The sequence below is a fragment of the Coregonus clupeaformis genome, chromosome 37 (genome assembly GCF_020615455.1).
Source record: "Coregonus clupeaformis isolate EN_2021a chromosome 37, ASM2061545v1, whole genome shotgun sequence".
In the NCBI taxonomy this organism is placed as follows: Eukaryota; Metazoa; Chordata; class Actinopteri; order Salmoniformes; family Salmonidae; genus Coregonus; species Coregonus clupeaformis.
In genome coordinates, this window is record NC_059228.1 from 24,664,487 (window position 1) to 24,692,243 (window position 27,757).

Below are 27,757 nucleotides of genomic sequence, written 5' to 3' on the forward strand. Positions count from 1 at the left end.
TCAGACAGAATCCGAAACCAATGGGGAAAGTTTGACCACTAGCCAGCTGAGAGAGAGGCATGAGAAAAAGGAACTTATGTGTATCATGTGATGCCATTATTGTAAGTGGGTCATAACACATACATTACCCCATGATTTGACAACTGATAGAAAGGTTTTATACACATATACAGCATACAGTACAGTACACACACGCACGCACACACACCTTGTGGGGACACACAATTCAGTCCCATTCAAAAACCTATTTTCCCTAACCTAACCTAACCTTAACCCTAACCCTAAACCTAACCCTAGCTCCTAACCCTAACCCTAAAACTAACCCTAGCTCCTAACCCTAACCCTAAACCTAATTCTAAAACTAATTCAAACCTTAACCCCCTAGAAAAAGCATTTGACCTTGTGGGGACTAACACAATGTCCCCAGTTGGTAAAATGTTTGTTTGATTACTATTCTCGTGGGGACTTCTGGTCCCCAAAAGTATAGTTAAACACACACACACAGAGGATTCGACTAGATAATACAAGCAAAGTAGGTTGATACTTGATCTCAGTACAGGTAAGTTTAAGTTGTTTGAAGTAGTTGATTTTTGCAGATAAAGGTTGAAAACAACAGGGCCAGAGCAAAAGTTTCTGGTTTACTGAATTTAATTACAACCTGAGATTAGATTATCTACTTGTGTATTTAGCTGTCTGCGTGATCACAGGTTGTTGATTAAATCAACTCATCCCGCTCCACTTATAACAACTAGTGCTCCAACCCTCGGCCCCAATGGACAAAACAAATTCTATGAAGATGACTCATGCTGGCAGCGTAGGAACAATATTCCCCACCCACCTTCCCTCAGCCATTTAATTTTTATTGCGCGGGTGTCCAAGTCCTAGGATTTTTTTTTATTTAACTTTTATTTAACCAGACAAGCCAGTTGAGAACAAGTTCTCATTTACAACTGCGACCTGGCCAAGATAAAGCAAAGCAGTGCGATAAAAACAACAACAACACAGAGTTACATATGGGATAAACACAACGTACAGTCAGTAACACAATAGAAAATCTATATACAGTGTGTGCAAATGTACGTTTGCCCACTATAATTTTAATGGTAGGTTTATTTGAACAGTGAGAGACAGAATAACAACAAAAAAATCCAGAAAAACGCATGTCAAAAATGTTATAAATTGATTTGCATTTTAATGAGGGAAATAAGTATTTCACCCCCTCTCAATCAGAAAGATTTCTGGCTCCCAGGTGTCTTTTATACAGGTAACGAGCTGAGATTAGGAGCACACTCTTAAAGGGAGTGCTCCTAATCTCAGTTTGTTACCTGTATAAAAGACACCTGTCCACAGAAGCAATCAATCAATCAGATTCCAAACTCTCCACCATGGCCAAGACCAAAGAGCTCTCCAAGGATGTCAGGGACAAGATTGTAGACCTACACAAGGCTGGAATGGGCTACAAGACCATCGCCAAGCAGCTTGGTAAGAAGGTGACAACAGTTGGTGCGATTATTCGCAAATGGAAGAAACACAAAATAACTGTCAATCTCCCTCATCCTGGGGCTCCATGCAAGATCTCACCTCGTGGAGTTGCAATGATCATGAGAACGGTGAGGAATCAGCCCAGAACTACACGGGAGATCTTGTCAATGATCTCAAGGCAGCTGGGACCATAGTCACCAAGAAAACAATTGGTAACACACTACGCCGTGAAGGACTGAAATCCTGCAACGCCCGCAAGGTCCCCCTGATCAAGAAAGCACATATACAGGGCCGTCTGAAGTTTGCCAATGAACATCTGAATGATTCAGAGGAGAACTGGGTGAAAGTGTTGTGGTCAGATGAGACCAAAATGGAGCTCTTTGGCATCAACTCAACTCGCCGTGTTTGGAGGAGGAGGAATGCTGCCTATGACACCAAGAACACCATCCCCACCGTCAAACATGGAGGTGGAAACATTATGCTTTGGGGGTGTTTTTCTGCTAAGGGGAGAGGACAACTTCACTGCATCAAAGGGACGATGGACTGGGCCATGTACCGTCAAATCTTGGGTGAGAACCTCCTTCCCTCAGCCAGGGCATTGAAAATGGGTCATGGATGGGTATTCCAGCATGACAATGACCCAAAACACACGGCCAAGGCAACAAAGGAGTGGCTCAAGAAGAAGCACATTAAGGTACTGGAGTGGCCTAGCCAGTCTCCAGACCTTAATCCCATAGATAATCTGTGGAGGGAGCTGAAGGTTCGAGTTGCCAAACGTCAGCCTCGAAGCCTTAATGACTTGGAGAAGATCTGCAAAGAGTGGGACAAAATCCCTCATGAGATGTGTGCAAACCTGGTGGCCAACTACAAGAAATGTCTGACCTCTGTGATTGCCAACAAGGGTTTTGCCACCAAGTACTAAGTCATGTTTTGCAGAGGGGTCAAATACTTATTTCCCTCATTAAAATGCAAATCAATGTATAACATTTTTGACATGCGTTTTTCTGGATTTTTTTCTTGTTATTCTGTCTCTCACTGTTCAAATAAACCTACCATTAAAATTATAGACTGATCATTTCTTTGTCAGTGGGCAAACGTACAAAATCAGCAGGGGATCAAATGCTTTTTTCCCTCACTGTACCTGCTGGAGTGCACATTACGGGTGGGAGTTGCTATGATGACCAATGAGCTAAGATAAGGCGGGGATTTGCCTAGCAGTGATTTATAGATGACCTGGAGCCAGTGGGTTTGGCGACGAATATGTAGTGAGGGCCAGCCAACGAGAGCGTACAGGTCACAATGGTGGGTAGTATATGGGGCTTTGGTGACAAAATGGATGGCACTGTGATAGACTACATCCAATTTGCTGAGTAGAGTGTTGAAGGCTATTTTGTAAATGACATCGCCGAAGTCAAGGATCGGTAGGATAGTCCATTTTACGAGGGCATGTTTGGCAGCATGAGTGAAGGAGGCTTTGTTGCGAAATAGGAAGCCGATTCTAGATTTAACTTTGGATTGGAGATGCTCAATGTGAGTCTGGAAGGAGAGTTTACGGTCTAATCAGACACCTAGGTATTTGTAGTAGTCCACATATTCTAAGTCAGACCTGCCGAGAGTAGTGATTCTAGTCGGGCGGGCGGGTGCAAGCAGCGTTCGATTGAAGAGCATGCATTTAGTTTTACTATCATTTAACAGCAGTTGGAGGCTACAGAAGGAGTGCTGTATGGCATTGAAGCCCAGTCTGGGAAAATGTGACACTAATGGAGCAATGGAAACCTGGCTCAGGTTTAACTAATGGGGATATGAGTGCTGCCACAGCAGCCTAACCCCAAAAAGCTTAACTCCAACTGAACTGTAGCCAAGCACATTAGCTCTACCGGAGTGTCAACCTCAGTTAGTCAACAGAGTTTCAAAGCAGGTGTGATGTCATAGCTCTCGGGCAAGAAAGACGTGGGAGTATGAATACAGTCCCTTCGGAAAGTATTCAGACCCCTTGACTTTTTCCACATTTTGTTACGTTACAGCCTTATTCTAAAATGGTTTAAATTAAGAAAAATAATCCTCAGCAATCTACACACAGTACCCCATAATGACAAAGCGAAACCAGGTTTTTAGACATTTTTGCAAATGTATTAATAATAAAAAACAGATAACTTATTTACATAAGTATTCAGACCATTTGCTATGACACTCAAAATTGAGCTCAGGTGCATCCTGTTTCCATTGATCATCATTGAGATGTTTCTACAACTTGATTGGAGTCCACCTGTGGGATATTCAATTGATTGGACATGATTTGGAAAGGCACACACACCTGTCTATATAAAGACACCACAGTTGACAGTGCATGTCAGAGCAAAAACCAAGCCATTAGGTCGAAGGAATTGTCCGTAGAGCTCCGAGACAGGATTGTGTCGAAGCACAGATCTGGGGAAGTGTACCAAAACATTACACCAGCATTGAAGATCCCCAAGAACACAGTGGCCTCCATCATTCTTAAATGGAAGAAGTTTAGAACCACCAAGACTCTTCCTAGAGCTGGCCGCCCGGCCAAATTGAGCAATAGGGGGAGAAGGGCCTTGGTCAGGGAGGTGACCAAGAACCCAACGGTCACGCTGACAGAGCTCTAGAGTTCCTCTGTGTAGATGGGAGAAACTTCCAGAAGGACAACCATCTCTGCAGCACTCCACCAATCAGGCCTTTATGGTAGAGTGGCCAGACGGAAGCCACTCCTGAGTAAAAGGCACATGACAGCCCACTTGCCTTTGCTAAAAGGCACCTAAAGACTCTCAGACAATGAGAAACAAGATTCACTGGTCTTATGAAACCAAGATTGAACTCTTTGGCCTGAATGCAAAGTGTCACATCTGGAGGAAACCTGGCACCATCGCTACGGTGAAGCATGATGGTGGCAGCATCATGCTGTGGAGATGTTTTTCAGCGGCAGGGACTGAGAGACTAGCCAGGATCGAGGCAAAGATGAACGTAGCAAAGTACAGAGAGATCCTTGATGAAAACCTGCTCCAGAGCGCTCAGGACCGCCTACTGGGGCGAAGGTTCTCCTTCCAAGAGGAAAACGACCCTAAGCACACAGCCAAGACAACGCAGGAGTGGCTTCGGGACAAGTCTCAATGTCCTTGAGTGGCCCAGCCAGAGCCCAGACTTGAACCTGATTGAACATCTCTGAAGAGACCTGAAAATAGCTGTGCAGCAATGCTCCCCATCCAACCTGACGGAGCTTGAGAAGATCTGCAGAGAAGAATGGGAGAAACTCCCCAAATACAAGTGTGCCAAGTTTGTAGCGTCATACCCAAGAAGACTCAAGGCTGTAATTGCTGCCAAAGGTGCTTCAACAAAGTACTGAGTAAAGGGCCTGAATACTTATGTAAATGTGATAACAGTTTTTATTTTTTTATAAATGTACAAACATTTTTAAAAATCTGTTTTTGCTTTGTCATTATGGGGTATTGTGTGTAGATTGATGAGGGGAAAAACAATGTAATCAATTTTAGAATAAGGCTGAAAAAGTCAAGTCTGAATACTTTCCGAATGCACTGTATGTGCATACATAGGTGGTTGTGTATGTCAGATATTGCTGTATGAGTACCTTCACCGCTCTAACATAACTGTTGGACCAATTCTTGAAGGCACCAGGGTTGGAGTCAATTTGAATTGAAGGCAGTCAATACAGAATTTGAATTAAAAATGCAATGTTTTTAGTTATTTATTAAAACAAAAAAAGCTTATACTTTTCAGTTTGTTAAGTAGTCATTGAACATGGAATTTTTTCAATTATTGAATTGGAATTGCAGTTTACTTCCTAAGTTGACTGCCTTCAATTTGAATTGACCCCAACCCTGGCAGACACTGCTCTATTTTTCTTTATTAACATAACTCAATAGAAAGACTGCATAATACAGGTATTGTAAAGTATACAGTTCCATGGTACTGATATTGAGTCATGGTATTGTGGTGTATCTTTCTATAACATTAGCCACTTCGCCTGGTGAGAAAAATGTTGGTTAATTCCTCAAATGACTCACCTTACAAAATAAAGCGTGAGTGAATAAAACTACTGTGAATTGACAAGTACAGGCATGGCTTTAAGTTTTCTTTCTCTGTGCCTTTGAATAACTGTGGTCACTTTTAGATCCTCACCTTTCATTTTCCTCCCCCTATGGGAAAGTGACTGAGTGGCAATGTTTGAGGGAGAAAACAAAACTTTACAGTAGTGTTCTATTAAACCAAAGTTTCTTTGGAATTTACGGAAACATACTGTATCTTTTTTAACAGTAACTTACAAGTAACTGGCTTCCAGATTATTTTTTTTACAATGCAGGTTATGCTTTTCAACAGTTTTTCAAGAAACTATTCAGATAAGCGGTAGATCATTTAGGTATTTGACTGAAATACTAGACAATTATGGGCTTTTCACCCATTTCTTCATATACCCTTACTTCATATAGCCTGGCTAACACCTAACTACGTCGTCACGTGGGTGGCGTCAGCCAGGCTACGCCTCATAAGCTTCACGGCCCTGTTTCATAACTGCCACTTAATCAGGAGGAGATTGCCAGTCTTCAAATAAATTAATGTCTTACTCCACTATCTTTGTTGACCTTTGATTGGTTTGCCACACAATCTGGAAAGGGACATTGTGTAGATAAAATGTAGGCAATTAATTGCACTGCAATATAAACAAGTGCCCAACTTTCATTTCATTGAAAGTAGGATTGTTTTCCACTGGTCATCACCACCTTCAAATTGTATGTGAACACACCATACTATGTTATAACATTATAAAGCCAATTTTAGCCTAAGTCTATCGTGGCTCTGTTTGTAAGCAAGCACAAAGTTACATTTTGGTTCTGGTTCATGAGAAGTTGGTGTAAACCCTCATGATTATTTTATGGCTAGTGGTTGACTCCACCAATTGAGTGAGAGATGAAAGAATAACAGGTAGAGGCACTCTTTATAATATACCTTGTGGAAATAAGTGAGATGTGCAGTTTCACTTGTTTTGCAGTTAATTTGATGCCCTCTGACAAACTGAAACAGAAGTACACAGTAACAGCTCAAATCTTTTTCATATTTTCTGTATTTTGTGCTGGGATTTTACAATCTTACATACATTAACACTCTTGGCTTGGGGATAAATAAATAGTCTGAAATTCATCAGATGTATCTGCCAATATGATTTGGCAACTATTAATGCCAAATGGTTTACAAAGTGCAAGTACAGGTCAAACCAAGAGCGTACTTAAAAATGGGATATAAAAAACATGTCCAATTGTCATATACATCAGTCAGCCTATAAACCATGTATACCATTTTTCTGCAATAATATGAACCATATCTAGTCTCAAAACAAATGTGGATACAAATATTTTTGTAATCACAAGAGCTATGCTTTCGAATATATACAGTACCGGTCAAAAGTTCGGACACACCTACTCATTCAAGGGTTTTTCTTTATTTTGACTATTTTCTACATTGTAGAATAATAGTGAAGACATCAAAACTATGAAATAACACATATGGAATCATGTAGGAACCAAAAAAGTGTTAAACAAATCAAAAAATAATTTATATTTGAGATTCTTAGAATAGCCAACCTTTGCCTTGATGACAGCTTTGCACACTCTTGGTATTCTCTCAACCAGCTTCACCTGGAATGCTTTTCCAACAGTCTTGAAGGAGTTCCCACATATGCTGGCTGCTTTTCCTTCACTCTGCGGTCCGACTCATCCCAAAACATTTCAATTAGGTTGATTTAGGGGGGTTGTGGAGGCCAAGTCATCTAATGCAGCACTCCATCATTCTCCTTCTTGGTAAAATAGCCCTTACACAGCCTGGAGGTGTGTTGGGTCATTGTCCTGTTGAAAAACAAATGATAGTCCCACTAAGCCCAAACCAGATGGGATGGCATATCGCTGCAGAATGCTGTGGTAGCCATGCTGATTAAGTGTGCCTTGAATTCTAAATAAATCACAGACAGTGTCACCAGAAAAGCACCCCCACAACATAACACCTCCTCCTCCATGCGTGGGAAATACACATGTGGAGAGCATCCGTTCACCCACACCGCATCTCACAAAGACACGGCGGTTGGAATCAAAAAACTCTCATTTGGACTCCAGACCAAAGGTCAAATTGCCACTGGTCTAATGTCCATTGCTCGTGTTTATTTGCCCAAGCAAGTCTCTTCTTCTTATTGGTGTCTTTTAGTAGTGGTTTCTTTGCAGCAATTTGATAATGAAGGCCTGATTCACACAGTCTCCTCTGAACAGTTGATGTTGAGATGTGTCTGTTACTTGAACTCTGTGAAGCATTTATTTGGGCTGCAATTTCTGAGGCTGGTATGTGGTATTTTGGTATTTTATTAGGATCACCATTAGCTGTTGCAAAAGCAGCAGCTACTCTTCCTGGGGTCCACACAAAACATGAAACATGACATAATGCAGAACATTAACAGACAAGAACAGCTCAAGGACAGAACTAAATACATTTTTTTAAAGGCACACTTAGCCTACATATCAATACATACACACAAACTATCTAGGTCAAATAGGGGAGAGGCGTTGTGCCGTGAGGTCTTGCTTTATCTGTTTTTTTAAACAAGGTTTGCTGTTTATTTGAGCAATATGAGATGGAACGGAGTTCCATGCAATAATGGCTCTATATAATACTGTACGCTTTCTTGAATTTGTTCTGGATTTGGGGACTGTGAAAAGACCCCTGGTGGCATGTCTGGTGGGGTAAGTGTGTGTGTCAGAGCTGTGTGTAAGTTGACTATGCAAACAATTTTGGATTTTCAACACAACGTTTCTTATAAAAAGAAGAAGTGATGCAGTCAGTCTCTCCTCAACTCTTAGCCAATAGAAATTGGCATCCATAGTATTTATATCAGCCCTCTGATTACAATGAAGAGCATGATGTGCCGCTCTGTTTTGGGCCATCTGCAGCTTAACTAGGTCTTTCCTTGCAGCACTGGACTGCACGACTGGACAATAATCAAGATTAGACAAAACTAGAGCCTGCAGAACTTTCTTTTTGGAGTGTGGTGTCAAAAAAGCAGAGCATCTCTTTATTACGGACAGACCTCTCCCCATCTTTACAACCATTGTATCTATATGTTTTGACCATGATTGTAAACTAAGGTAACGGCAAGTAATTTAGTCTCCTCAACTTGTTCAACAGCCACACCATTCATTACCAGTTTCATCATAGCGCTTGATGGTTTTTGCGACTGCACTTGAAGAAACGTTCAAAGTTCTTGAGATTTTCCGGGTTGACTGACCTTGTCTTAATGTAATGATGGACTGTCATTTCTCTTTGCTTATTTGAGCTGTTCTTGTCATAATATGGACTTGGTCTTTTACCAAATAGGGCTATCTTCTGTATACCCCCACCCCCTCCCCCTCCAACTTGTCACAACACAACTGATTGGCTCAAACGCATCAGTAAGGAAAGAAATTCCACAAATTAACTTTTAAGATGGCACACCTGTTAATTGAAATGCATTCCAGGGGACTACCTCATGAAGCTGGTTGAGAGAATGCCAAGAGTGTGCAAAGCTGTCATCAAGGCAAAGGGTGGCTATTTGAAGAATCTCAAATATAGAATATATGTTGATTTGTTTAACAGTTCTTTGGTTACTACATGATTCCATATGTGTTATTTTATAGTTTTGTTGTCTTCACTATTATTCTACAATGTAGAAAATAGCAAAAATAAAGAAAAACCCTTGAATGAGTAGGTGTGTCCAAACTTTTGACTGGTACTATATGTATGTATGTATGTATGTATGTATGTATGTATGTATGTATGTATGTATGTATGTATGTATGTATGTATGTATGTATGTATGTATGTAAGTATGTATGTATGTATATTTTTATATATAGTGCAACAAACAGGTAATTCAACAAACAAGTTGCACATAGGTACTTGGTACTGGCAGGGCCTTGCAGTACATACGGTATCTGCACCTGTTCTGCCCCCGAGTTCTGAACTGTGTTTTCCTTGTTACTGATGATAGCCATTATATTCTCTGCCTTGGCCTTTTTATTCATGCGGTGTAGAGTCTGGATCAGTGTCTTAGCGGCTGTGGTCATCCCCTCCTTCTCCACCCAGGCCCTCAGTAGGTTGGAACACTGCTCCTGGGTGTCATTGGGATAGTTTAGCTGGTGGGATTATATGGTGGCAATAGTCATTCCGCTGCGCTCGGCCACCTGTTTCATGTCCTTCCACTCCAAGATATTAGCGATATCTGGGAGTTTGGCATATATGGGTCATATTAGTAAACATGGCAAACATCAGTGGTAATATTGATGATGTCATTACCCCTCAGTGGCTGCATTTCCTGCAAATAAGCAAAAACATGTTTACACGTAAAACAATTTAACCAATGATATTTCACTCAGTAATTATAATAAGTGTCATGATACACTAATATATATATATATATATATATATATATATATATATATATATATATATATATATATATATATATATATATGTATTAGTGTATCACTTATTATAATTACTGAGTGAAATATCATTGGTTAAATTGTTTTACGTGTAAACATGTTTTTGCTTATTTGCAGGATATATATATATATATACACACATATACATACACATATATACACACATATATATATATACACACATATACATACACTCTACCGTTCAAAAGTTTGGGGTCACTTAGAAATGTCCTTGTTTTCGAAAGAAAAGCAATTTTTTTGTCCATTAAAATAACATCAAATTGATCAGACATACAGTGTAGACATTGTTAATGTTGTAAATGGCTATTGTAGCTGGAAACGGCTGATTTTTTATGGAATATCTACATAGGCGTACAGAGGCCCATTATCAGCAACCATCAGTCCTGTGTTCCAATGGCACGTTGTGTTTGCTAATCCAAGTTTATCATTTTAAAAGGCTAATTGATAATTAGAAAACCCTTTTGCAATTATGTTAGCACAGCTAAAAACTGTTGTGCTGATTAAAGAAGCAATAAAACTGGCCTTCTTGAGACTAGCTGAGTATCTGGAGCGTCAGCAATTGTGGGTTCGATTACAGGCTCAAAATGGCCAGAAACAAATAACTTTCTTCTGAAACTCGTCAGTCTAGTCTTGTTCTGAGAAATGAAGGCTATTCCATGCGAGAAATTGCCAAGAAACTGAAGATCTCGTACAACGCTGTGTACTACTCCCTTCACAGAACAGCGCAAACTGTCTCTAACCAGAATAGAAAGAGGAGTGGGAGGCCCCGGTGCACAACTGAGCAAGAGGACAAATACATTAGAGTGTCTAGTTTGAGAAACAGACGCCTCACAGGTCCTCAACTGGCATTAAATAGTACCCGCAAAACACCAGTCTCAACGTCAACAGTGAAGAGGCGATTCTGGGATGCTGACCTTCTAGGCAGAGTTGCAAAGAAAAAGCAATATCTCAGACTGGCCAATAAAAATCAAAGATTAAGATGGGCAGTCTGAGATATGGCTTTTTCTTTGCAACTCTGCCTAGAACGTCAGCACAAGAACGGTTCGTCGGGAGGTTCATGAAATGGGCCGAGCAGCTGCACACAAGGCTAAGATTCCAGGTGTAAAGCTCGCCACCATTGGACTCTGGAGCAGTGGAAACGTGTTTTCTGGAGTGATGAATCACACTTCACCATCTGGCAATCTGACAGACGAATCTGGGTTTGGTGGATGCCAGGAGAGCGCTACCTGCCCCAATGCATAGTGCCAACTGTAAAGTTTGGTGGAGGAATAAATGGTCTGGGGCTGTTTTTCATGGTTCGGTCTAGGCCCCTTAGTTCCAGTGAAGGGAGATCTTAACGCTACATAATACAATGCATTCTAGACGATTCTGTGGGGAAGGCCCTTTCCTGTTTCAGCATGACAATGCCCCCGTGTACAAAACGAGGTCCATACAGAAATGGTTTGTCGAGATCGGTGTGGAAGAACAGAGCCCTGACCTCAACCCCATCGAACACCTTTGGGATGAATTGGAACGCCGACTGTGAGCCAGGCCTAATCGCCCAACATCAGTGCCCGACCTCACTAATGCTCGTGGGTGAATGGAAGCAAAGCCCTGCAGCAATGTTCCAACATGTAGTGGAAAGCCTTCCCAGAAGAGTAGAGGCTGTTATAGCAGCAAAGGGGGGACCAACTATGTCCACATACTTTTGGTCATGTAGTGTATGTAACACTAATGTAGCACTAGAGATGCATGGGTGTGTTTTAAGCAGTGGTTGTGGTCAGGGACAGTAGTGTGACCCATTGAAGATAATTACCTCAGCTACCTCTAAACTCCGGTTGGGCATTTCGGTCAAACAACCATTTGGCCCCAGCTTTTTCCCTAACAAAGCAAAAACAGACATTTTAAAAACTTTTTCAAGGAGTGACTCAAAACATAATTTTGATACTTTTGGACAGGGAGCTTTCCAACAAAAACCAGACTTCCGCTCTCTCCAACTGCTTTACTATCTAAATGACAGGACAACCTCTTGTGCCCTCTTCTGGTGATTTAGTATAGCCTACAGCTGGCTGAATGACCCAAACGCTTACCAAAACAATATTTATTATTTCGCCACAGGTAGCAAAAAACTAAAACTGCAATAACCATAACTGAGACAACTGAGATAACTGCTGCCAGAGTTGTTCCTCCTGAAACAAAGAAATTAGAAATAATAAAAAACTGGCGTATTATATTCATACTGTAAGCGAAACCACATCTTCCAAATCCTTGTAATGCATTGAAATGTTATGGTTTCACTCAATCCCCAAACCTCATTGTTCTTGGTCGTCATGGCATATGGTATTGTTGGTGGTGTTACAGGCAACCTTGATGCCTTCATTCCCACATCTTGAAGAGAAATGAAAAGATTTGATGCAGGTCGATATCGCTCTAGTCTTTATAATAATATGCCTACAACCGATTTAACAATGTTTTTTAAAGGTAGACGTAGATGCAGAAAGTTAATCAACATAGTGGGTCAATTTCCGCATCAAGTGATAGTGTTGAAGCTTGAGGCTCAACTTCTCCGCTGTTTTGGTCCCGTGGCTACCACACTTTAACAGCGTGAAACAAACCTGTGTACATGCGCAGATACTGTGTGTGACTGTGGGAGAGCAAAGTATTGCATCTCGCTCATCTCAATATCTGCGGCGCTGCCCGTGGCAACGTCATTTCTTTGAGTCTACCTTTAACCTTTAACCTTCACAAACAATAAACCAAATCAAATGTTTTATTTGATGGTTATTTGGTTAAACTCCAGTATTTTGGACTTACATGGTACACGGGTAGCAGGCCCTGCAGTGCGCCTTCCCCTTGTCACAGTAGTGGCCCTGCTGGCATCGACACACTGTGTCCTTTCTGATGGTACATTTGTCCTCCACCTCCAGATTGGCTACGGAGGCCAACCACCACAGTGACAGTACGTTAGAAACCTCACTTGCTACAGTAGGTAGGACGTCCTTTAGGGTGTTAGTTCCACCTGTTGTGTGCGTGTGTAGGCATACCTTTACGGTTGCAAGATGTGCAGGGCTCACAAGAGTCCAGGGAGTTGGGGTCACTGTTGTAGGTTCTGCCTGGCTTACAGTAAAAACAGGTCCCATCTTCTGGGCTCACACTACAGTGGTTGTCCAGATGTTGGCCTGGACACACAGAGTACCAAGACACAGTCAAAGGGAAAGACATAGTAGCATACAATCATTTTATTCATGCAATTTACAGTTGACTGGGACAGTGCATATTAATTTGTGAACATTTCAGTTCTTGCGCCGTTATTATGGTATTGTGCTGTCATGGTGACCAAAAGAAAGCTAATGTTAGATAGTTTGATACAGATAATATTAAACATTTTAGATGCTTACCAGCAGCACAGAGACAGCATGTATTTTCTTCATGTTGGTAAGTGCCATCTTGACAACTCTGCCTTTTGATGTGCAATTTGCTAGTTATGTCTTGGGAACTCAGCTCTTCTTTGGAAGGTGTAGCTGAAAGAACTATACACTGTTAAATGCAATGACATTATTGCGTGTTATTAAAATAGACAGAGTAAGTAGGCAGTTACAGTGCGTGTGTGTGTGTGAGAAAACAGAGGAAGCGAGTGAGAAAGAGAGAGAGGGGGGTATCAGTGATTTGAGTATGAGAGATTGGAAGGTCAATAATTATCATTATGGAAAAACATGTCAACCCATTAGGCACAAATTGGTTGAACAACATGGTTTCAACGTAATTTGTGAACGTATTGTGATGTGGAATCTACGTGGATAATACATGTTGGTTTTGAAAAAAGTAATCAACTGTTGCGTTGAGGGTGAAATTTCAACCTCAGGATTAGGTCATCATGGTAACCAATTTTCAACATAGAAGAACCTTGTATCAAATATGTTGAATTTGTACCTTTGAAACAACATCAGATCTTCAACGTTATATCCACTATCAGAAGAAAAAAAATGTCTGGGCAGCACCTCCTACTGGAGAATTGATCTATATACTGTACAGCTATCCATTTGGTCTCCCATCCAGGTTTTAACCAAGCCCAACCCTGCTCAGCGTTGATATACACTCAGTGTACAAAACATTTTGAACAGTTTCCTACTTTGTGTTGCACCCCCTTTTGCCATCAGAACAGCCTCAATTCATCGGGGCATGGACTCTACAAGGAGTCGAAAGCGTTTCACAGCGATGCTGGCCCATGTTGACTCCAATACTTCCCACAGTTGTGTCAAGTTGGCTGGATGTCCTTTGGGTGGTGGACCATTCTTGATACACACGGGAAACTGTTGAGTGTGGAAAAACCCAGCATCGTCGAAGTTCTTGACGCACTCAAACTGGTGCGCCTGGAACCATACTTACAGTAAGTGCATTCATCTTAATATAGCTAGGTGAGACAACCACATATCACAGTCAAATATACAGAATACGAACATTCCATTCGATCTAAACAATGGATATATAGCATTTTGCAAAAACAACACATTTTCATACACATCTAAAATCAATGAATAAAAATATAATAATATTTTGAATATAAATATAATAATATTTTACACACACGTGAAGGTACCCATAAGCAATCAATTCTGATGAAAAAACACAAATGTGGAAAAAATTGTGGATATAGTATTTTGGAAAAATTCATTTAGGCCGATATAGCATAGCTATTGTTTCAATTCAACCCAGGGTTCAACAATACATATTAGGCCTAGGGTTTCAAACTTTGGTTGATATCAAATGTAATCTTCAAGTTGTTAATTAATATGTTGGATACAGGTCACCATCTCAACCAAAAACCTAAGTTAAATTTTGTCTAAAGTGCATTTCAAAAGTTTGATTTGATGTAATTTAGTCATTTTCTTTAACATAAATGTTTGGTTGAGATGGAGATGTGAATCCATCATATCAATTATTAATTTGTAGACAAACTGGAATGAAAGCCAGACTAAGTCTGTAGCACAAAATATAAATCTCCTTCAAATGTTGATATTTAAACCAAACACAATTCAAGATCACTTTTGCAATACATTAAATAGCCTTAACTTTAGTCTATTTAATGTATCTTACAAACTAATGAAACAGTATTTATTCAACCTTAAAATGAGTAACATCCAACTGTTGAGCGTGAAAAATCCAGCGGTGTTGCAGTTCTTGACACAAACCGGGTGCGCCTGGCGCCTACTACCATACCCCATTCAAAGGCACTAAAATCTTCTGTCTTGCCCATTCACCTCTGAATTTTATTTTATTTAACTAGGCAAGTCAGTTAAGAATAAATTCTTATATACAATGACAGCCTACACCGGCCAAACCCGGAAGACGCTGGGCCAATTGTGGGCCGCCCAATCATTGCCAGTTGTGATACAGCCTGGAATCAAACCAGGGGGTCTGTAGCGACACCTCAAGCACTGAGATGCAGTGCCTTAGACCACTGCACCACACGGGAGCCCTAAACTGGCACACACAACACATGTCTCAATTGTCTCAAGGCTTAAAAATCCTTCTTTAACCTATCTTCTCCCCTTCATCTACATTGATTGAAGTGGATTTAACAAGTGACATCAATAAGGGATCATAGCTTTCATCTGGATTCACCTGGTCAGTCTATGTCATGGAAAGAGCAGGTGTTCTTAATGTTTTGTATACTCAGTGTATAAGGCATTCCTACAACTTTGTTGTGCTTTTAAAATGGCTGAAAACTAAGTGATAACACATTTCGATGACAACTAAATTATTGTTTTTCTATTAGAATTTGGTTGTGCTTTTAGGTGGTTGAAGTATAGTGATAACACTTTGGGAATTCAACTTCTGGCTGTCTTTTTGGGTGGGTGAATAAATGTTGAAATCTCATTGCTCAATGTCTCAACCGAATATTACCCACATTTCCAGTGGTAAATCTCCAAAAGTTAAAAAAAAATAAACATACATCGAAAGTGAAACTACTTGTCTTCAGAACAGACTAGTGAAGGAATTTGACTAGGCTAGACTTTACGAAGTTATAAAGGTAAACTAATCTTACAGTGGCAATTATGTTCGTTGTCGATTTAAATATGTCTTAAATATATGATATATCAGACTATTGATACATTGTGTTCGGTAGATGTGTAGGCTATCTATTTCATTGACGCAAGATACGGCGTAGAGTTGAAAATGACTTGAGTTGGATGAGAGTTAGTTTAGTTAGCTACCTTCTGACAATAACACAATGTCAGAGTTGAGCCTATACAAAGTATGTCAACGATAATATGTTGATAGTCAACTCACCGAAATACACAGGACGACTTTAAAATGGTGACTTTAAAACAGTTACAGAGTTTAATGGTTGTGATAGGAGAAAACTAAAAATTTATTAACAACATTGTTGTTACTCCACAATACTAACCTAATGTGACAAAGCAATTAACTTTGTCCTGAATACAAAGTGTTATGTTTAGGGCAAATCCAATAAAACACATTACTGAGTACCACTCTCCATATTTTCAAGCATAGTGGTGGCTGCATCATGTTATGGGTATGCTTGTAATCGTTAAGGACTGGGGAATTTTTCAGGATAAAAAATATATGGAATGGAGCTAAGCACAGGGTAAATCCTAGAGGAAAACCTGGTTCAGTCTGCTTTCCACCAGACAATGGGAGAATAATTCACCTTTCAGCAGGACAATAACCTAAAACACAAGCCCAAATCTACACTGAAGTTGCTTACCAAGAAGACAGTGAATGTCCCTGAGTGGCCTAGTTACAGTTTTGACTTAAATCTACTTGAAAATCTATGGCAATACTTGAAAATGGTTATCTAGCAATGATCAACAACCAATTTGACAAAGCTTGAATAATTTTGAAAAGAATAATGGTCAAATATTGTACAATCCAGGTGTGCAAAGTTCTTAGAGACTTACCCAGAAAGACTCACAGCTGTAATCACTGCCAAAGGTCATTCTAACATGTATTGACTCAGGGGTGTAAATACTTATGTGAATTAGATATTTCTGTATTTTTTTCAATTCACTTTGTCATTATGGGGTATTGTGTGTAGATGGGTGAGAGAGAGAAAAATATTGAATCCATTTTGAATTCAGAATTTAACAACATAATGTGGAATAAATCAAGAGGTATAAATACTTTCTGAAGGCACTGTATATCTCTCCATGTACCACTAGGGGGAGTGAGTGGCCTTTGCGCGGGAAGAACTGGGTAGCTCCTCTTTTTACTTATTTTCAGGGGTCGGTTATCGCAGCGATTCGTCCGGTCCGACAGGATGTGTGCTGGTCATTTTCCAAGCACACCAAGTCCCGAGGCAGATACGATTGTTTCACATCATACTATCAAGCTCTCTTCCGACCATGCTGTGCAATAGAGATCATTGGTTGGTAATCCTCATAAACAGTAAAGTAATCCTCAAAAACTGCCAGTGTTTTTTCCCCCTAACCCTAACCCTTGTGTTACGAAGGGTTACTTCGTAACACAAGTAAATGGTTTTCATTTTCAAAAATAACCATATATGTTCAAATCTTTACACTTTCATAGTAACAAATGTTGTATTTTGAAAAGTTATTTTGATTACTTTCATCCATAGCAACTTGTCATGAAAATGTTTATGTTGTTCATTCAGTGTTGTGTTTCTGTGATACTCAGAGGATGACAAATTGGGGATTGAGCTAATCTGACATACCGGTTTGACCTAAAATGGTCGATGATATGGCGATATCGTTTTGCTCTAACTTTGGAATGCGATGGGCTATCAACTCAGTTCCAATTACATCTGAAAGATGTATACAGTGCATTCGGAAACTATTCAGACCCCTCAACTTTTTCCACATTTTGTTACGTGACACTTGGCATTCAGGCCAAAGAGTTCAATCTTGGTTTCATAAGACAAGAGAATCTTGTTTCTCATGGTCTGAGAGTCCTTTAGGTGCCTTTTTGCAAATTCCAAGCGGGCTGTCATGTGCCTTTTACTGAGGAGTGGCTTCTGTTTGGAAACTCTACCATAAAGGCCTGATTGGTGGAGTGCTGCAGAGATGGTTGTTCTTCTGGAAGGTTCTCCCATCTCCACAGAGGAACTCTGGAGCTCTGTCAGAGTGAACCTCGGGTTCTTGGTCACCTCCCTGACCAAGGCCATTCTCCCCCCGATTGCTCAGCAGCCAGCTCTAGGAAGAGTCTTGGTGGTTCCAAACTTCTTCCATTTAAGAATGATGGAGGCCACTGTGTTCTTGGAGACCTTCAATGCTGCACAAATTTTTTGGTACCCTTCCCGAGATCTGTGCCTCGACACAATCCTGTCTCATCGCTCTACGGACAATTCTTTCAACCTCATGGCTTGGTTTTTGCTCTGACATGCACTGTCAACTATGGGACCTTATATAGACAGGTGTGTGCCTTCCCAAATCATGTCCAATCAATTGAATTTAACACATGTGGACTCCAATCAAGTTGTAGAAACATCTCAAGGATGATCAATGGAAACAGGATGCACCTGAGCTCAATTTCGAGTCTCATAGCAAAGGGTCTGAATACTTATGTAAATAAGGTATTTCTGTTTTTAATTTCTAATGAATGTGCAAACATTTCTAAAAACCTGTTTTTGCTTTGTCATTATGGGTATTGTGTGTAGATTGGAGAGTGAAATGTACATAAACAAATTAAAAATAAAGAATAAGGCTGTAACGTAACAAAATGTGGAAAAAGTCAAGGGGTCGGAATACTTTCCGAATGCACTTTGGCTAAATATGGATTTACATTTATGCTTTTTAATTTATAAAGGCTGCCACTCCCTCTAGGGGCCAAATCTGGGGTGGCTCCATATCTACAGTTGAAGTCGGAAGTTTACATACACCTTAGCCAAATACATTTAAACTCAGACTTTCACAATTCCTGACATTTAATCCTAGTAAAAAGTCCACTGTTTTAAGTCAGTTAGGATCACCACTTTATTTTAAGAATGTGAAATGTCAGAATAATAGTAGAGACAATGATTTATTTCAGCTTTTACTTCTTTCATCATATTCCCAGTGGGTCAGAAGTTTAAATACACTCAATTAGTATTTGGTAGCATTGCCTTTAAATTGTTTAACTTGGGTCAAACGTTTCGGGTAGCCTTCCACAAGCTTCCCACAATAAGTTGGGTGAATTTTGGCCCATTCCTCCTGACAGAGCTGGTGTAACTGAGTCAGATTTGTAGGCCTCCTTGCTCTCACACGCTTTTTCAGTTCTGCCTACTAATTTTCTATAGGATTGAGGTCAGGGCTTTGTGATGGCCACTCCAATACCTTGACTTTGTTGTCCTTAAGCCATTTTGCCACAACTTTGGAAGTATGCTTGGGGTCATTGTCCCTTTGGAAGACCCATTTGCGACCAAGCTTTAACTTCCTGACTGATGTCTTGAGATGTTGCTTCAATATATCCACATAATTTTCCTTCCTCATGATGCCATCTATTTTGTGAAGTGCGCCAGTCCCTCCTGCAGCAAAGCACCCCCACAGCATGATGCTGCCACCCCCGTGCTTCACGTTTGGGATGGTGTTTTTCGTCTTGCAAGCAGCCACTTTTTTCCTCCAAACATAACGATGGTCATTATGGCCAAACAGTTATATTTTTGTTTCATCAGACCAGAGGACATTTCTCCAAAAAGTAAGATCTTTGTCCCTATGTGCAGTTGCAAACCGTAGTCTGGCTTTTTTATGGTGGTTTTGGAGTAGTGGCTTCTTCCTTGCTGAGCGGCCTTTCAGGTTATGTCGATATAGGACTTGTTTTTCTGTGGATATAGATACTTTTGTACCTGTTTCCTCCAGCATCTTCACAAGGTCCTTAGCAGTTGTTCTGGGATTGATTTGCACTTTTCGCACCAAAGTACGTTCATCTCTAGGAGACAGAACGCGTCTCCTTCCTGAGCGGTATGACGGCTGCGTGGTCCCATGGTGTTTATATTTGCGTACAATTGTTTGTACAGATGAACGTGGTACCTTCAGGCGTTTGGAAATTGCTCCCAAGGATGAACCAGACTTGTGGAGGTCTACAATCTTGGCTGATTTATTTTGATGTTCCCATGATGTCAAGCAAAGAGGCACTGAGTTTGAAGGTAGGCCTTGAAATACATCCACAGGTACACCTCCAATTGACTCAAATGATGTCAATTAGCCTATCAGAAGCTTCTAAAGCCATGACATCATTTTCTGGAATTTTCCAAGTTGTTTAAAGTCACAGTCAAGTTAGTGTATGTAAACTTCTGACCCACTGGAATTGTGATACAGTGAATTATAAGTGAAATAATCTGTCTGTAAACAATTGTTGGAAAAATTACTTGTGTCATGCACAAAGTAGATGTCCTAACCGACTTGCCAAAACTATAGTTTGTTAACAAGAAATTTGTGGAGTGGTTGAAAAACAAGTTTTAATGACTCCAACCTAAGTGTATGTAAACTTCCGACTTCAACTGTATATTTTTTAAGGGTGCGTACATCTACCTCTGTGCCAACTTTTATCACAAAGTGAACTATTGAAACCACATTTTCAGTTTAGCCACTCACCACTAGTATACAAATGAGAGATTATTTTTCCATCCTCAGTTTTAACACAGAAATCATGGTTAGTGATGTTTTTTTGTCTGTGACTAGTTGCTTGACAATGTCATAAAATTTCAGGATCAAAAAGATGGTTTCGGGCCTCCCGAGTGGCGCGGTGGTCATAATGTTCAAATGCCGATGTCACTACAGACCCAGGTTTGATGCCAGGCTGTGTCACAGCTGGCCGTGACCGGGAGACCCATGAGGCGGTGCACAATTGGCCCAGCGTCATCCGGGTTAGGGGAGGGTTTGGCCGGCCGGGATTTCCTTGTCCCATCGCGCTCTAGCGACTCCTTGTGGCGGACCGGGAGCCTGCAAGCTGACTTCGGTTGTCAGTTGGACGGTGTTTCCTCTGACACGTTGGTGCGGCTTGCTTCTGGGTTAAGCGAGTAGTGTGTCAAGAAGCAGTGCGGCTTGGCAGGGTCGGGTTTCGGAGGACACATGACTCTCGACCTTCACCTCTCCCGAGTCCAAGGGGAGTTGGACCCCTTGGGGTTAAAATTTACCCCTGTTTGCACTTTTAGGGTTAAAGGTTGATGCAATCCGGAGCTCCCTACAGAACAACAGTCTGCATACTATACTTATGGAGTAATCCCTACTGGTGATGCACTGCAGTGACTGTCACATCACTCAGTCACCACACATCTCTATCAGATACATACAGTATGCATGTACATTTATTGTAGCCATGACTCTAAATCACTATATCACACGCTATCACAGTGAAGATGTGAGGACCGATTGCGACAATTTTAATTGTATAGGCCTGTAGTGATTTTTCTGTGTTTTATTTATTTATATGATTGCATACTGGGAATAAAATAGTCTTATACTATATTTATGATCCAGTCATAGGTTGGTACATTAGTTATGCACTTGCTGTTACTTGTTACTACTGTGCTGCATTTTAAATAAATAAAAACTGAGCTACTGTACATGGTATCACCCCTGCCATTATAATAGCTTATTGACATTTTTGAGAGAGGGAAAGTAGAGAGAGCAAGAGAGAGTGGTGAGAGCAGACCCGGCACCAGGATAAAGTGACTATGGGGGCAGCTGAAATCGGGGGGGTTCTTGCATTGGAATTATAATTCATTCTGCTTATATCACGCTATACCACAATAAACATAATGTTCAAATGCCGAGACTCCGAGACCATTAAGTGCTTTTGAAGTGACAGGTTGGCACAAAATCTGTAGCCCATCTCCGCTGCACTGTATCAGCAAAATGGACAGTGGCCTACACAGTAAAGCAAGGCCTATTTGGCAATGAAAATAGGCTACAAGATAGATAGGGTAATTCACCAATTTCAAATAGCCTATGTGAATCAATAGCATGCTTCCTGTTAGAATACCCACCTTGGGTCAAGGCCTTGTCTGCGTTAGCATTAGACCTTATACAGAACTTTCGACATGGGAACCAGAATGCTGCATCTGCAGTAACCTAGTATTCCAGCCGCTCTCTGCCTATGAACCAGTTGCTATTAAATGAATGTTTTTGGACAGAAAACCTGCGGCTAGGGTAGGATTCTAGGATAACCTGGGCTGGCTCCTCTGTTCCAAGATTATCAGGAACAGTCGGGGGTGGAGGGGGCTGTGAAGCCATTATCCTGGCGGCACTTGTGGAAGGGGGGGGGACTCTTCACGCAGAGCTAGCTGGAGCTCGGCAGCTTGATCGCTGCTGGGCTTGGCAGCAGCCTCAGTGGTTTCATTTCTGATGTCCATAATGGCAGTGGCAGATTAGCTGGTTAGAGCTAAATAGGCTAATAACACTAATGCCTTTTAAAGCTAGCTAAGAAGCTAACTAAACTCTGTAGTGGCGTGGCGTGAGGCAGAGTTCAGTGAAGCAGCTTCAACTGTAAACTTGACCCTGTCCTTATAAATCAAAATCAGATATTACAGGCGGAGGCGTATCTCTTTATTCACGTAGCCTACCACTGATGAGCAGCGCTTTTTCCCGCTTTTTATGGACACCCAAAGGAGGCATACCTAACCAGTGGCTTTCCATAGCCCCCCTACACACAAACACATACACACACACTCCGCGGCGCGCTCTGTCCATGGTGCTGATACAGCACAGCGGAGATACAGATTTAGCGCCAACCTGTCACTCAATCATTATAAAGTTTTTGCTATTTTTATATAGGGACATAAAACTGAAACTGAGGTGGCATAAGTTTCAACTGAGGGGGCTAAGCCCCTTTTTGCACCCTTGTGGAACCGGGCCTGGGTGAGAGGAAATGTAGTCATTCACATTGGTTTTCTGTGAGTCCTATTCAGATAGATGGGGAAGGAGGGAGTGGGAAAGGCCATTTGTGGAAATAGTATGATGTGTGGGATCACTGAAAGGATACTGGAAAAGTGGATATTACAAGAGTGATCAGTCAGGTTTGAAATAGAGAATAGACATGATAAGTGCACCGCAGTGCACAGCTGGGTGGGTCTCATTACTGTTGTAAGTCTGGAGACTGTGCTCAGGCCTCTCAACTAAGTCCCTCTGTTAGACCTCTGGAATACTTTATATTCAGCAGTGAATTAAGGTACTAGTTTGATGGCCAGCAATGTATACGACACTGCTTGTAGTCTCCATCAGCATCAAAGGGACAATATATTGAACCAAAAAAGTGGTAGATCTTCAATTCTTCTCATAGAAATAGTATTGAAAGAATGGACACTGAAGTTGTGGCTGATTGAATGCCTCTGGGAGGGGGTTACCCATAAAGCTATGATCTAAGATCAGCTAGCTATACAATCATCTAGGTATGTCGCAGTGAATTATTTCAATGTCTCCTGGTAAGTTAAAAAAATTACAAGCAATGTTTAAACAACAATTCCCTCACTACTATTTGTTTGATCTCTGCCAAGTGGAGTCAACTAGGACTTTAGCATTTCTACGAAAAGGCCTCTTGTTAATTTTGATCTTAAAAGAAAAGTATTTTTGGCTGGAGAACAAGAACTTCCTTGAAGCAGACCTCCTGTGGGATTTGGTTTGTTTTTCCAAGTGTATCAAATTTCAGCCCTTTGAAGTTTCACTGATTCTTGGAAGTGCCGACTTAGCTTTTTGCTAGCCTACAATGGCTCTTCAAAACTCAAATATAGACCTATACAGCTGATAAACATTTTTAGTCAAATATCTCAATAGACGTTTCTGTAAGGAAATATTTGTCATATTTTCAAGCAATCACATATATTATACGCCTGTGGCAGTTCACAACATATGTATGGCTGATGGAGGGGGACATTTGATATTGAAATAGCTCATTAAAGCTCAATAAAGTGTTCAACATGAATCATTCACATTTTCTTAATTTGCTCTTTTTTTTTTATGTAGTCAATTGACAGTGACATCATGAATACTAGACTAGGTCAGATGAATGGTATGTGTTCTGTAGGTCTCTGGTATTGCATCATGGAGTGTTGTAGCTAATGTTTATCTTCACCCAGGACTGTAAATATCACACCAGTCTGACCGTTTAATCCTATAGATTGATATGTTATATACTTTGAGTGGATGTTTGCATATGTAGACTTGTTTGAGCTTGACAGCCCAGTAGCACCTTATCAGCTGCTTAAAGCCTTTAAGCAAAGCTGTGTGTGTGTGTGCGTGTGGGTGTGCGTGTGCGTGTGGGTGTGTGTGGGTGTGTGTGTTTGTGTGCGTGTGGGTGTGTGTGTGTGTGTGTTTGTGTGCGTGTGCATGTGGGTGTGTGTGTGTGTTTGTGTGCGTGTGCATGTGCGTGTGTTTGTGTGTGTGTGGGTGTGTGTGTGTGTGTGTGTGTGTAGTACGTGTGGGTGGGTGTGTGTGTGTGTTTGTGTGCGTGTGCGTGTGGGTGTGTGTGTGTGTGTAGTGCGTGTGGGTGTGTGTGTGTGTGTGTTTGTGTGCGTGTGGGTGTGTGTGTGGGTGTGTGTGTGTGTGTGTGCGTGCATGCGTGCCTGCGTTAGCCACTACATATTCACCCTGAACGCTGACCTTTAGGTAGGCCTATAGCCTACACACAGACATATCATTTGGTTAGTACTTTACTTATTTTGAAAAGTAACAGCATTTGAGGATTCCAAAACCGTACTTTGACCTCCAATTTACCACTATGGTTGGGGATTCTGCCACAGTGGGCTGTGAGGCTTTCAAACCAGACAATACCTCTCATTTATTCAAGCCAAATGGATGACAGAATTAGTTCAACACAGTCGTTCATTTAATTTCTTGGAGGAGATTCCCCTGAAAGAGCGCTGAATGTTTCTCATCAAATGTTGAAAGCGTAAAGTCTAGCCAAATTATCTGTCTGTGTTCCCCTAACATTCTTCTAGGGTGAATAGTAGATTTGGTTTCCAAGCCTCAACAGAATGTTATTTTTTTCTCGTACAAGCTTTGCTATTCCACAGAGATGGAAAAAGCAGTGTTGTGTTTTTTGTTGTGTGGAGGATGCCGCTGGAAGCGAGTGTGTAGTGAAGGTTCCCCTGAGAGAGTGAGTGGAGTAAGAGCACACAGGTAATAGATCTACTTGCAGGGGGAGAGGGAATAAAGAGTGTATGAGTATGTTAACAAGTAATTGTTTACAGTAATGAAATTCAAAGACTATATTATTATTATTCAGAGTGGTAGCCAATTTGTTTAAAATGTTACTGTACTAAAAGTGGTAAAGTTGTAAAAGTTACTTGCTGTAAGTATGTCAGACAAAAGGGTTTTCGTAGCTGTTTAATTATTTCCATTCCAAATGGACTCTTTGTTAATTTAATTTATATGCATGTCGCAGTAGACTGCTCAGTGTTTTGGCCTGAGCTTAGGTAGACATTATTCAACGTTCACTTCATTAACATTTTACATTTTAGTCATTTAGCATACGCTCTTATCCAGACCGACTTATATCTTAAGGTAGCTAGGTAAGACAAACCGCATATCACAGTCATAGTAAGTAAAAAAATCTCGATAAAACAGCTATCAGCAGTCAGTGCTGATAAGAAAAGTGCAAGTGTTAGTTCAAGAAAGGCAAGTGTTATTTATTTTCTTTTTTTGGCTTCCAGGTAAACACAAACCCTGAATTTCTTGAAATCTAGTAAAAAAATAAATGATGTTTTGTAAGGGATTCACATCTCCCTTTGGAGACAGTCTTAATTCACACTGTTTAAACTTCAAAGTGTTGTTGCTTTCAGCCCAATGACCCTGACCTCTGAGCTTTGACCTGCTACCACAGCAGCCTAGCACTCATGAACTTTGATCTTTGACCTTTTAAAGTTGGAAACATTTGGTTACTAATCTAACTAAATGTGGGCCACAAGACGTTAGCAGTCAGCGTGAGAACAGGGTGAGAGAGGATGTGACCACTGTAAGTGTGCAAGCAGACAGTCTTAGAGGGCATGTGACTCATAGACTGTTGCCACTGTTTGCCTGCTTTGCACCCCTGCCCGCCTGATGCCTTTGCACGTACAGGAGACAGTGGGGATGTGGAGGTGTAGGTCGCCCAGAGAGCTGATGTTGCACAGCACATAGAACAGGAAAAGAGACATGCTGCTCCATGACCACAGGAAGTGACCTCAGAGCTGATGATGAGGAACTCAGATGCAAGCAGAGCGGGTTGAGGGGATTTTGAGTACTTTATGTGCTGAAACACATATACACACACACTCACACACACACACACACTCACACACACACACACACACACACACACGCACGGAACACACACACTCTCACTTTCTCTCTCCTCACACACAAAAAAAAACACACACACACAAGACCTACAGAAATAAATCTGCAAAGCTGGCTCTAGACGGTATGTCTGTACAGAGAGATTTCCCTGCCCCGCTTGTAGTGGTCGGCCTAATTAAAGCTGAGTGTATCTGTGTGTCTGTACACTACTGAGGGATTTGACTGGGAACATTCAGTCAGACAGTGTCTGGAGGGAAAGACAATGGAGAAAGGAGAGTGAATAGTATGCTTTGTTACAACCGGCTGCCATAGAGAATGACAGGAATAATCCCAGCTGAATATCCCATAGAGATGGATTTATCGGGAGTAGTGGTATCTGAGAAATCCGGTTAGGGACTTAATGCAAACAGAACAGAGGCAGAATGAACTAAGCCAGTGTGCCTGCAGCTGCACAGACCCCTAGTCAACTCGTCAACTCCTCACCCCCTGTCCCTGTCATGTCATCAAACTGTCCTCAACCTGTCCTCAATCTGTCCTCACACTCCTTAAACTCTCTACTTGCACAGGTCTTGTGTAGGACATGTGAGCTAGCTAGCTGGTGATGCTGAGACCTGAAGTAGTCTCTCCCCTAGCCGACTCAAGGCCATGGTCCAGCCATTGTCCAGTTTATTAGGTACACCCATTTAGTACCGGGTAGGTAGGACCCCCCTTTGCCTCCAGAGCACCCTGAATTATATGGGGAATGGCACCATTGCTCAGTTGGTATCAAGGGACCTAACGTTTGCCAGGAAAACATTCCCCACACCATTACACCACCGCTACCAGCCTGTACCATTGACACCAGGCAGGATGGGGCCATGGACTCATGCTGCTTATGCCAAATCCTGACTCTACCATCAGTGTGACGCAACAGGAACTGGGATTCGTCGGACCAGGCAATGTTTTTCCACTCCTCAATTGTCCAGTGTTGGTGATCGCATGCCCACTGGAGCCGCTTCTTCTTGTTTCTAGCTGATAGGAGTGGAACCCGGTGTGGTCGTCTGCTGCCGTAGCCCATCCGTGACAAGGACTGATGAGTTGTGCGTTCCGAGATGGCGTTCTCCACACCACTGTAGGACTGAGCTGTTATTTGCCTGTTTGTGGCCCGCCTGTTAGCTTGCACGATTCTTGTCATTCTTCTTCGACCATCAAGCTGTTTTCGTCCACTGGACTGCCGCTGACTGGATGTTTTTTGTTTGTCGCACCATTCTCGGTAAACCCTAGACCATGTCGTGCGTGAAAAGCCCAGAAGGCCAGCCATTTCTGAGATACTGGAAGGAGGACGGCCATTTCTGAGATACTGGAACAGGCGCGCCTGGCACCGACGAACATACCACGCTCAAAGTCACTTAGGTCACTCGTTTTGCCCATTCTAACGTTCAATCGAACAGTAACTGAATGCCTCGATGCCTGTCTGCCTGCTTTATATAGCAAGCCACGTGACTCACTGTCTGTAGGATCGAACCATTTTCGTGTACCTAATAAACTGGCAACTGAGTGTATATGTCAAGC

At 41.4% G+C, this 27,757-nt stretch overlaps 1 pseudogene; it reads right to left on the bottom strand.

Moving 5' to 3' along the window:
• LOC121553270 lies at positions 1–26,064 on the bottom strand (annotated as a pseudogene).
• Between the last annotated feature and the right edge of the window lie 1,693 nt (positions 26,065–27,757).